Raw genomic sequence first — 11,057 nt, forward strand, 5'->3', positions numbered from 1 at the left:
AATTTTTTTTTTATTTCGTCTTCAATTCATTAAAAAATAAATATATGAATCTTTAAAAATCAAGTTTATTTTTTAGATTAAACATTTAATTATTATTTGGATTAGTCGAACTACAGTTCACATCCAAAATGTGAACAGTAGTCCAATTAATCCAAATAATCCTCATATTAAAAAAAAAAAAATATGTAAAACTGAATATTTAACATAATCAACTCAAATAAGAGGAAGGAATTGCAAAAAAGGCAAATGACAAAAATAGATTTGGACCAAGAAATTAAGCAATGACGTCATGATTACGTAATGGGACTTGCAACTCGATTCGGTTAAATTACGATGAACATCCTCACTCATGATTCCAAAGTTAAACCTGCTAATTAGCCTACGTGTTTTACACAAAATCAGCGGTACAGTAACGATGAAAGTGTAGTACCTGTTTCTAATTTGTTTGCCCATTTCAATCATGTTTTGCGTTATCATCATTTTCAAGGGAGTATTTACTTAAACCTGCTAATTATTAGCCTGCGTGTTTTATATAAAATTAGCATTTAACGAATAACGACGAAGGAGTAGTACCTGTTTCTAACATGTTTGCTCATTTCAATCATGTTTCAGGTTATCATCATTTCAAGAGAGGCTTTATTTGTTAGGGGTTGTGCTCTCCCATGCATTACGCCTCCTTTGATAGGGAAATAGTGTAATGTTGTAAAATGTCCGTGCTCCCGGGTGTGAATATGCAAAAGAATAGAAAAGTACATAAATCGATACTTAACAAAATCCTGCTCGCCGTGTAACTTACTCAAACGCTCTTTTATTTACCTTATATATTGTTTCAAGGGAAGGTAACTCTTCTGGGAGTTATGTCCCTTTAATTGTGAACATACGAAAAAGGAGACCCTCCATGGACTGAACCAGGGCTACCGAGAGTAAGAACAAAGCCGTATTTAATTAGAATTGTGTTCAAGTACTTTCATAACGTTTGATAACATTGTTGATATGAATAAAGAAAACAATACAGCATTAAACGAACAACGATGAAAGTGCTGTACCTGTTTCTAATTTGTTTGCTCATTTCATCCATGTTTTCCGTTATCATCATTGTAGCTAGTTCAAGAGAAACTTTAATTGTCATGGGTTGTGCCACCCTCCCATGCATTAACGCCTTCTTTGATAGAGAAGTAGTTTAATGCTGTAAAATGATGCACCGGCTCCCGAGTGTGAATATGGTAGAGAATAGAAAATCCTGCTCGCCGTGTAACTTACTCAACCGCTCTTTTATTTACCTTATATATTGTTTCAGGGGAAGGTAACTCTTCTGGGAGTTATGCCCCTTTAATTGCAACGAATGATATATTTATACTCGTAGCAATATTGTATATTTAAATGCTCATATCTTTCGTTCTACTTGACCAGTGGCCTAAGATTAGTTGGGGCACTCCACTGCTGTTATATAACTTGCATCGGTAGGAGTAACCCCCTTTGTTCAATGTTTAAAATGTAAACTCTCGAACATAAACGTGAATAAACGAGACTTGGTCGGTCGGGTCATTTTGGGTCTCAACGATGATTTGTCTTGTCCTGTTGTTAATGATAGAAAAGCAACAAAACAGGGTGTCAGAACAAGGGATTTACTAATAGTATTTTTTATAGGTAAGTGATTTTTTATAGGTAAGTGATTTTATGTAATTTATATCGATTTTTTATAATCGAAGTAAGTAAAATTCCGTTGATTTTCTTCAAATCTTTTTTTTTAAAGAAAACCGATTAAAAAAACGAATATTGCATAATTTGCTATTAAATCTGTTATTGTTTTTTTTAAATTTGGTCTTTGCTCCTTTAATTGAAACAAAAATTAGGGTTTGAATTACATTTTTCAAATAGTTACAAGCTGGTAATGATAGGAGGTCGAATTATTTAATTTTTTCACGCATTCTTAAGATCAGTTTTTGACACTGCTACAACTGTGGATTTCTAAATTTTCTCACCGTTCAGTGCGCAAGGTGACAAGAAGATGACCACACACTCGAAAATCTATTAATTGCTTCAGACATTAACAACAACGAAAAGGAAAGCTACTGTTCTTCATTATGCACTAAACTTGTAAACATTTTTTACAATTTACAGAAATGACAGAAAATAAATTGTTTATATCAAACGATTACAAATTTTAAAAAAAAAGTCGTTTACCTATCATTTCCCCAGAAGAAAAAAAAACAAAAACAAAAAACACTTCATCCGAAAATGTCGAATTTTAACTGCAAAGCCCGGACGTCAGTCTACATACGTATAACACTAGGCTACCACATGCGATGTTAAAAATATTGACCGTTCAACACACATATGTTTATCTTCTGAAGTTACAATAAAGGCTTACAGGAAAAACTTAACACTGAACCTAAGTTCAGGACAGGCGACGTATCGTAGACATGAAACAAAAAGAACTAAACACGCTTAACAGTAGCGATAGGTGTGTCAGAATTTGGGGGAGGGGGGATTTTGACACCCCTAACAAAAAACTGCGATTAAAATATTTAAAAAAAAAATCGTAATTTCTCTTTATAAAATAGGTTGTTTATTTTCTTTAAGAAATATACTTCCACAATAAACTCTTAAAGTCGTTTAAAAAATAATAGAAATATTTTTTTTTATTTTCTCAAAAACAGTGTTTTCAAATTGCCTTCGCGCCTTTATGCAGCCATTTTGTTTACGTAATGAAATTAATTGAATTTTACGAGTTAATTTTTTTTTTTCAATTTAAAAATTTATCAAAATTTTTCTATTGGTTCAATTTTTACGATATTTTCAGGTTAAATGTGAAATTTTAGGCTCTTTCCAATAAAGTGAATATAATCTTCTAGACAAGCGTTTCTTTTGAATTCACCCCCCCCATTTTGAAATGTCTATTAAAATGAAAATAATTCATTTTCTCACCTCCAATTTATAAATCACAAATTTAAGATAAAAGATCATTAATGTAAAGCAAAACAACAAAAAAACAGTTATTTGCAAATTTACCTGTAAATTCCAAAGTTTAAAACCCTTTTTTTTAACCACGTTGAATTTTTTTTAAGTGAAACCTTTTAATATTCTTATACTGCAGAGAAAGTTTTGTTTAATTACGACAATTATTTCTATTTCATTCAATTTTATTTTTTAGATATTAAAAAATAATTCACTCCATAAAGGAGAAATAATATGTATTAAATCAAAAACCCATGTATTTCTTTGAGAAAAGACAAAAAGTCCTCGACTTGTTTTTTTTAAGGCAAAAACACACATGTAAAATGTGACTAGTTTTTACCTATGGTGACACATATTTCTTCACGCACACGGTTAGACGGCTAACATGAACGTGCAGTTTTTATGTCATTCTGTCCATCCGTATTCCCAAACAAGAACAAACATCACTTCCGGCGTTTCGCTTACAACGTAACAATGGTTACGTAATAGTGGGGGTTATCAAATAGTTGTTTAAAAAATTCTTTTATTTAAAAATACATGGAATTTAAAATATAAACATGGGTAAATTCTTAACAATGAAGAATGGAATTATCCATAGTATTGTTTTATAGGTAAGTGATTTTTTGGAATTCATATATGCATATATTTATGAGAGCAAGTTAAAATACATTGATTTTTTAAAAATCTTTTTTAAAGAAAACCGATTTAAAAACACAAATATTGCATAATTTGCTATTAAGCCTGTTATTTTTTTTTTAATTTTGGTCTTTGCCCCTTTAATTGAAAAACAAGGGTTTGAATTACATTTTTCAAGTAGTTATAAGCGTTGAAAGATAGAAGGTCGAGTTATTCAATTTTTTGCCCGCATTTATAATGTCGGTTTCTGACACACCTACAGTAGCGATGATAACTGCCGCACACCCAAAAATACCATAAAAATATCAATAGCTGTGGTAAAGAAAACTGCTGTAGATGTCGACAGCAAAATAGCTGCCATGAACCCTCAAATACCCGCACACGCGGTAGACAAAAAGATGTCGGACAGCTTACTTGCCAATATTATGAATAATTTTAAACACTCAACTTGTCCAGCACAAGGTAAGAGTATAAAAAAGGACAAATGTTCACAAAGAAAAAAGCAAGAGTGAAAAAAAAATAATGAAAAATATATGTATTTTCATGTAATTATTTGTGTTTTTCGTGGGCATATGTAGATTGGTGATGTTTTAAACCCACGCATTTCATATATATATATATATATATATATATATATATATATATATATATATATATATATATATGTGTGTGTGTGTGTGTGTGTGTGTGTGTGTGTGTGTGTGTGTGTGCGAGTTAAAAAAGAAGTACAATAAGAATTAAAATGAAATATATATATATATATATTTATATATATATATGTGTGTGTCTGTGTGTGTGTCAGTTAAAAACACTCAAGCACATGAATAAATAACAAAAATCGTGTGAAATGAAATCAGAAGCTCCCAATCACATGACGACAAAAAAGGTTAAACCGGCAATACACTCTCCCTTTCTTCATAGTTCCTGCTGACAGCACATCCCTCGTCATTGGAACGTGATAAACCATCCAAGATGGCTATCTCCACATGTGATACACAAGTTTTTACCTCATCCATACATGGACGCGCGCTCCAACTTCGAACTTCAACACGTATCCACTGAACACTTTTCATCAATGTTTCTACACAGAAACACTTTTAACTACTAACCACTTTCCTTTTTTATTGCGTTTTTACCCCAAACAAAGCAATTTTGATGTAGGGCTCAGTTCCACTTTGATGTAGGTTGGTTGGTTGTTTTTGTTTTACGGCATATCAACCGTTTTCAGGTTATTTAATGCCGAATCCAGTGATTCAGAGTTTTTTTAAATAAAATATATATTTTTTCAAGTCGGTTTCTATTAAACCCAAAGTTGGGACCCTAACAGGTACTACCACTCCGGGTCAGAGTGGACCTGGGAGCAATAGCAATTAAGGGGTGGCTCCACACTCCACAAAGCCCGCAAACTGGGGCCTTACCATCGGATATAGTTTAAGGTCATATCCAGGACCATTCGATGTAGGGGATTACTATCTGGGACATAATTGCAGGGATACTGTGTAGGGAGTTGAGCAGCAATATGTTTGTTAACATAACACTTGTACGTCTGTATGTCAGTACAGTAAGGGTAGCATGCACCCGGGAAGGAATTCCAAAGTCTGGCAGTTCTGGGGACGAAACCATTAGAGTAGAAGTATTTCTGATATATGCGGAGCTCTACTGTGAAAGGGTGGGATTTTGCTGTTTGCCAGGGGTATTTACGTCGAGGGTACAATGGCTTGCCGTTCGTCAAACCATATACCATTAAGATACTTCTTAAACGGGCAGAGGGATGCAGCATTTCCTCGGTGGGATAGAGGCTGAATCCAGCTGAAACGTAGGAAACTATTAAGTTTGCGACTCTCCTTTTAACCCTTCTAGGAGTGAGAAACTAGTAGTAGATTCACCACCCCAAATACTTCATACATGGACGAATTGTGACCGTGTAGATTTACAGGATACATTTAGGTTTAAGTATCTTTATAGCATGGTAAAGAGAGCCTAGCTTCCTTGGAGCAGCTGCGGCAATACCCTTGATGTATCTGTTCGAGCTCAGGTTCCCTTTGAACGTTAAGCCGAAGAGTTCGAACAAATTACTTTCAGGCAATGTCTCATCAGTCACAACTATTAATGGGTGAAAAGGCTTCTTGTAATCATAAAAGAAAAGAAGCTTAGTCTTGCAAGCATTGAATGTTACTATCCATTTTTGTCCCCACTACAGTCTGGAGGTCTTCCTCTAGGATTTTCGACATTGACGTAGATATGTGTTCGTACATTTTCCCTACGTGCCATTATAGAGCGTGGTGTTATATACGCATTCCAAAAACAATTTCATCATGGATGTCCTTTATGATTACCACGAATAATAAAGATCGACCCTTGAGGTACAGCCCCATTTGCATCATATTGTTCGGACGACCTCGATTCCTCTCTTATGTAAAAAGGATTTAATTATGTTAAGTATTCGTCCAGTGAGTCCATATGATCAGATTTTCCTGAGGAGAGCCTTGTGCCATACTTTGTCAAAAGACTTAGATATATCTAGGGCTTCCACCCTACCTTCCCTGCCTTATCTGAAAATCTAGTGCATGGTAAATACGTTCAGAGATTACAGTTAAGATATCAGCAGTAAAATAGGCTTGCCTAAATCCATATTGTTCGTCTCACTCTGGTGGGCAAGGGCTTGATCAATTGTGGACTCATATTTTGGCGAAAAGAGGGGATGAATATGGCAATAATTTATTGGGCCAGTTCTTTCGTCAGAATTCTTGTAAACTGGTACCACAGAAGCAGGTTTCCTGCAGTCAGAAAAAGCAAAATTTGTTAAGGCATTTGTTAAAGAGTTTGAAGAGAACTAAAGCAATCTCAGCGGATCATTTCTTGAGAAGTAAAGCCGAAATGAGATCAGGTGCAAATGCTTTTGATTGTTGGATGTTGCTTAATATTTTTTTCAGAAATCTCGACTTCCTTATTTCTATCCTTCAATGCCTTTTCTAATGATTTCTCTTAGCTGTCGCTATTTCTTTTTTGCAAATATTTCTAAAAACTTTTGTCTGTGTGTCCTGGACTTGTGTCAGATAAATCTGTCGCATGCATGCCGCTTAAGCAATGGCAGCTACGCAAGTAGAAGTAAAGAGAGGGGTTTGCTATAGAACTTCTGTGTGCTTCAATTGCCGCTTTAAATCTGTGACATGCATGCTACCTAAGCAATGGCAGATGCCCAAGTTAAAGTATTTCATTGGAGATGTAGAGTTTGCTATAGAACTTCCGTGTGGGAACATTGATCTGCAAGAAGAGAACAGATTTTTACCCGATGGCTTTCCAATCAACTTTTTACTTTGCCGTTTTGAGTAATGTCTCTTCAGCTTTGTGTTGAGAGTTTAAAGTGATTTCTACCATTATCACAGCGTGATAAGCATTCCGACCTGGGCTATGGGCATTCCAAAGTAAGCTGTGTTATATCGAATTCATTTAAGTTTTATTCTAATGTTCCAGTAAGAATATTTTACTTGGTATAGTTTACAACGCTTATAATCGATTTTCATAATAAAGCAAATCTAAATTTATGCATTTTCATATTTATACATTACTAGCGGGGGTTACCCAGCGTTGCCCAGGTGTTTGGAGGTGTGTGTGTGTTAAAAAAAAACGTTGCGAAAGAGAAAAAGTTTTAGTAGGAAGGTAGGGTTGAACCCCGAAGCTTTGACGCGAAATTGAAACGAAAGGGGAAAAAGCCAGCCACGTAATTATATCGGCCACGAGGGGAAAGGATTGGATAAGCGTGTTACGTTAAGGGTTAAAAGTGAGTCAAAGAGGTTTGATTGACAGGTGGTCATCGCGGGAGCATTACGATGACGTGGCCGTTTTTTATTTACTGCAGGACAGCTTTTTGGTGTTTGTTTACTTTGTTTCAATGCGGAGCAGTTTTGACTTCCCCAAGATGATGGGGGAAACCAGCTCCCCATTTAAACGCAAGCTCAAAATTAGTTTAGCTTTTATTATACGAAAAAGCCGAATTCACATGCGGCGGTCCAAATATTTAGATTTTCAAAGTTGGGCAAATTAAATAGACAGGCGGCCCCCGTTATTAACTCGTAGATATTATGATTTCAACGTGATATAAAAAGTTGTAAGAACCCGCCGGAAAAAAAGCCTTTTGTAGACATACACAAAAATGCACACACACACACACACACAAACACACAAGGTTGAAAAAATAAATACAAACTAAGTATATATTGAATATCTTTATGTAATGAAAACAAGGTTGAAAATAAAAATAAATACAAACTAAGTATATATTGAATATATTTATGTGATAAAAACAAAGGTTGAAAGTAAATACACCAAAACCAAAGTATATATTCTATATCTTTATGTGATAAAAACAAAGGTTGAACATAAATAAACCAAAACCAAAGTATATATTGAATATCTTTATGTGAGGAAAACGAAGTTGAAAACAAAAATAAATAAACAAAAATAAGTATATATTGAATATCCTTATGTAATGAAAACAAGGTTGAAAATACAAAATAAACAAAAAAATAAGTATATATTGAATATTTTTATATGATGAAAACAAGGTAAAAAAGCCAGAGCCAGGAATAACGTTTCTTAACGTTGAACTGATTTCCAATATGACACAATCTCTGCATAAACTCCCTACGTAATTTTTGGTTGAAGACGCTGGCATCACGACACAGTTTCAATCGACGTTTAATAAATTGTTTTCCTATCATGTTAAGATGAGAACAGTAATTGTATTCTTATGAGGTGTCTGTCAATGACAACATGAGCCTAACAGGAAGTAATTAGTGGCGAACTCTCCTGGTGTATAAAGTATCAGCGATATATATATATATATATATATATATATATATATATATATATATATATATATATATATATATATATATATATATTAAGTAATGTGATTTATAATTTAAAAATTTTAAAAAATTTTAAAATTTAAAAATCAAAATTTAATTAAATTAAAAATCAGTTTCATAAGAAGGAACAACAACAAAGTCAATTATCTGTACGATCGTTTCGGAAATCCGTGCTTTTTATTTGTGGTATACATGAAGTCACGTAGAACAATTATACATAGTTTTTTTTGTTAAGCACGGTCTCCTCATCAGCAAATTTAGGAGGATTTCTATTGAATTGAAAAGACACCAAAAATAAACCTAGCATTAAAAGTAAGGCAGATAAATCTTTTGGTTTTTCTTTTTTTGAAATCAGGAACTGTATTTAAAGTAGTCATTTAGATGTTTGCTATAGCTTTTTATTTTATTGAATTCTAATCTCCTTTAAATTATATATATATATATATATATATATATGTATATATATATATATATATATATATATATATATATATATATATATATACGAGCAAACAGTAAATAAAACATGTTAAAAATACTTTGAAAGAGTTAAAAACATATTTAATCTGAAAAGGAAACACTAGATAAGTGGATAGTCCTTAATCCGTGGAGTTTCGAAGAAATACTTTCCTTCTCATCAGAGGGTAGGAATTAGCAAAATACGGGATCGGATTTTGCATGCAAAAGTATTTGATGAAACAACAAGTAAGTCAAAGATCTTACTTATCACAAAAAAAGTGAAGCAGAGGGAATATGGTGAAGAAAAAGTTGATTACATAATATATATATATCGCAGACATTTGCAGCTGGAAGAATAACTTTTCTTAATGCACACTACCATTGTAATCCACTACGAACTACGAACTTTAAACAATTTAACAATTTGTGAAAATAACATTGGTCATATTGGAAATATTCACCATCAAAATAACCTGGAACAAGAAAGGATGCTTTTATGGAAGCAACTTGTCGAGCGTCAGAAAGAAAACTTCGAATTAAGGAAATAGATTGTTTGCAGTCGTCCCAATATTATTTATGGACACCTGAGCTTGATACAAAGAGGTATGCAAATTGGAAGAAGTCAATCGACAGAAATTCCACTCCATGAATCAGTAAATAATGTCTTATCGAGAGTGTGGCCAAGACAAATTTTATTAATTATGGATTATTTAAACTATATGGTTGCCAGGCAGATGATGGGCTTTAAAATACCGAACACCAAAGAAGGTAGCATCAGAGCAGAAGTTCAGTTAAGTGACAAAAATACATTATGAAAGTTGCAAATTATCTAACTTGATTAGAGTAAACTTACGTGACCTCATAGTTTCAAACGTAATCCTGTTAGGCGTATAAACAGAACCCAGAGAACAACAACTAACGTGTAGTATCTGTTCCTGTTTTGAGGTCTTGTGTGTGCCATGATTCGGGTTATCATTATTCTGGCGAGAAAACGCAGTCGTTACTTGTCATGAAGTGCATTCTCCCATGCATTTACTTCTCCATTGAAATAAGTATTGTCAACGTGTCTTTCTCGATGATTTTTTATATGAGTGCCCCCTCCATTAAGTAGTTTTTTTTCCATATAAAACGTGTTAAATCTTCGCAGAATTGTAGCATTATTATTATTATTATCATTATTATTATTATCATTATTATCATTATTATTATTATCATTATTATTATTATTATCATTATTATTATTATCATTATTATTATTATTATCATTATTATCATTATTATTATTATTATCATTATTATTATCATTATTATTATTATCATTATTATTATTATCATTATTATTATTATTATTATTATTATTATGTTTAAAATTATCATTATTATTATTATTATTATTATTATTGCAAGTTAAATGCATGTTTTGCTTGTGGGAATGAAGTATAGTTTGTCTGTGTCTCATGAGTTGCATTATTCCATACATTATTTCCTCCTTCAAAATGAATGCTGATGTTCCATTAATGTTCACAAAGAGTCATAAATATTCGAATATTCCATTAAAGTTCTTTATCTCTCAAACACTGAGTTAGTAAATGAATTGAGAACATAATTTTCCTCTCCCAATTAACCATTTTTATACATTGTAGTATATTTTTCATTTTGGTCTCTTGGTCTTACTGGATTCCAGAACAAGAATTTATCTAGTCTGGTGGAGTACCCAGCTTTGTGCTGTTACTTGAGGTAACATCACTTGGAGAAAGTGCACCATTCCCTGTATAAGCTAATGGTGATTAGCCATAGTGAGGAGATCTTATTTGGGCAGAGAATACTATGTGATTTTGAATATTTGGTCAGGGTTTACTTCTATGGAAATGTATCCTCATACCAGGTTGTTCTGACAAACCCCTGTACAGAGAGATCTGAGACACTCGAAGATAGTGTCTAGTAGGCATTCAAGTTCTCAGTGTGAGTTTTCATATGTTTCAGTAAATTTGTTTTTTGAATAGCAGAATATTCACATATTTTACAAGCATATGGTTTTTCACCACTGTGAATTCTCATATGGGTTAGTAAATTTGATTTAACAGAACAAGAATATTCACAAATATCACAAGAATATGGCTTTTCCCCAGTATG

Source organism: Euprymna scolopes, chromosome 46, assembly GCF_053919585.1.
Source record: "Euprymna scolopes isolate OS-2025 chromosome 46, ASM5391958v1, whole genome shotgun sequence".
NCBI lineage: Eukaryota > Metazoa > Mollusca > Cephalopoda > Sepiida > Sepiolidae > Euprymna > Euprymna scolopes.